This window comes from Grampus griseus (genome assembly GCF_964374135.1).
Source record: "Grampus griseus genome assembly, chromosome: 3".
Taxonomy (NCBI): domain Eukaryota; kingdom Metazoa; phylum Chordata; class Mammalia; order Artiodactyla; family Delphinidae; genus Grampus; species Grampus griseus.
Window position 1 is genome coordinate 104,456,996 of NC_139019.1, and position 2,334 is coordinate 104,459,329.

Below are 2,334 nucleotides of genomic sequence, written 5' to 3' on the forward strand. Positions count from 1 at the left end.
CCGCTGTGCGCCGGTACTTCCGCCCCGGCCGCCAGGCGCCCGCCCCGCACTTCCGCCCCGGCCCGCAGCCGCTCGGGCTGGCATCAGTGGATCCCAGGTCTGAGCCGATCGTCCCTCTGAAGGGTGGCCGCGCTTGGGCTGTTACGCATGAAAAGAGAGATACAAGAACCAAGGCCACACTGTTTTAAAAAAAAAGTCCACGGAAAAGTGACCTGGCATGTTTGGGAACCATTAATAACGAGCATCAGGTGTGAGAAAATAATGAGTAATACTCAAAACTAACACTTATTGATTGCTCACCATCAGCTTTACGTTCATAACTTGATTAATCCTGAGAATAATCCTATTAAGTATTGTTAGTACCATTTTACAGAAGTGGAGGCTGAGTAGCTTGCCCTAGTTCTCAGAACTAGAAAATGGCAGAGTTGAGATTCCACCCCAGGCAGTCTGATGTCGGTATCCCTGAGCTTACCACTATGCACTCAGTATGTATTCAATGCTTTAAGAGAAGATACAAAACAAACCAAGGTCAGGAATGAATCCCCTAAACAAACCACATTGGTTATGTGATAACTTTTAGAGGGCACATCTAGAAAGTAGAGTTTTCAAATTCTAACTTTATCACTTCAACATGTGCTAACAAAAGAGGGGATTTTGTGACTGTCAGTAGACTACCTATGATTATTTTGGAGTTGATACACTTTGATAAGACCTAATTTATCTGAAAAAAATTTTTAAAAGAAAAAAAAATCAATCGACAAATTATGCTCCACCTAACAGTTGCTGGTATATTATCTTTAAAGAAGTTATCTTGGGTCTAGTTATAAACACCTTGGTGGTACATGCATAACTTTGTGGAGTGATAGAAAAGCTTCCTAGAAATGCAACTCCAAATCAGCTTCCAAATCTCTTTTCTTGTTGGAGAACGGAAATACTGTAAATTGGATTTATGACACCTGATTTCATCCACTGAACGAGAAGAATGACTCCACCCAAGGCCACCAGTGAAGGTTTTTAGCATTGGTTACTGGTAAATTTCTCCAAAGAGCCAAAAATTCACAAATTTTCAGAATTTGAATTTAATTAGTAAGAATTTCTTGGTGGATTGTTCAGACCTCCTCATGATTGTTTTAATTGAGGGTGGAAGTCCCGTGAAATGGCTGGGCATCCCTGAGAACTCACTGTAATCGATGCCCAATCACTTTGGGAGAGCTAGGCTGAGTGCTGCGAGCCCAGAGGACCAGTTTACCTCTAGGTGTAAGACTCACAGTGCTGGGCATATGAGCTAAGCTTGGGAAAATGTCTGAAGTCTGACCAGGAAAAATTGTTGTCTCCAAAATTAAAAAAAAATCTGCCAAAGCAAAATTAATAAACATTGGGCTTCCCTGGTGGCGCAGTGGTTGAGAGTCCGCCTGCCGATGCGGGGGACGCGGGTTCGTGCCCCGGTCCGGGAGGATCCCACGTGCCGCGGAGCGGCTGGGCCTGTGAGCCATGGCCACTGAGCCTGAGCGTCCGGAGCCTGTGCTCCGCAACGGGAGACGCCACAACAGTGAGAGGCCAACGTACCGCAAAAAAAATAAAAATTAATAAACATTTATTAATGGTTACAAACTGTAATACTGCGTCAACTATATTAATTGCTGGATTCAGTGTTCAAAACAATTTCGTTATATTTGAAAGCAGTTTTTAGATGAGATGCTCTTCCTGAGGGAGAGTTCTTAAATATACATGATGAGTGTTGAGAAATCACAGCATACTTTAGTTACTTTAGCTAAATTATTTCAAAAGCAAAATTATAAAATCTTACATAGCAAAATTATGAAGTGTGAGATGTATATAGATTTTAACATGGTTCACATGATGTGAAAAGTAAGAGTCTGAAGAGAATATGAAGGTCTTGGGACTTCCCTGGCCGGTCCAGTGGTTAAGACTCCCCACTCCCAACGCAGGGGGCCTGGGTTCAATCCCTGGTCAGGGAACTAGACTGCATATGCTGCAACTAAAGATCCTGCACACCACAATGAATATCCCGAGTGCCGAAACTAAGATCCAGTGCAGCCAAATAAATAAATAATATTTTTTTTTAAAAAAAAGAGAGAATATGAAGGTCTTAGTGTAGCCATGGGTCTTGTGCAATTTTGTTCACTCAGAATGGGCTTGTCATAGGCACTTGATCTCCATCTTGTCCTCTAGGTCTGGACTCTAATTCCAAGCTATGCTCTTGGAATCTGGATAGGACTAGTGCAAGGATCTCTGTGTTCTGGAACATCCGTTCAGAACTCACATGGGTTGAGTTGTCTCTTAGATCTCAAGGCCCTGCAAGCTTTGCTGTCA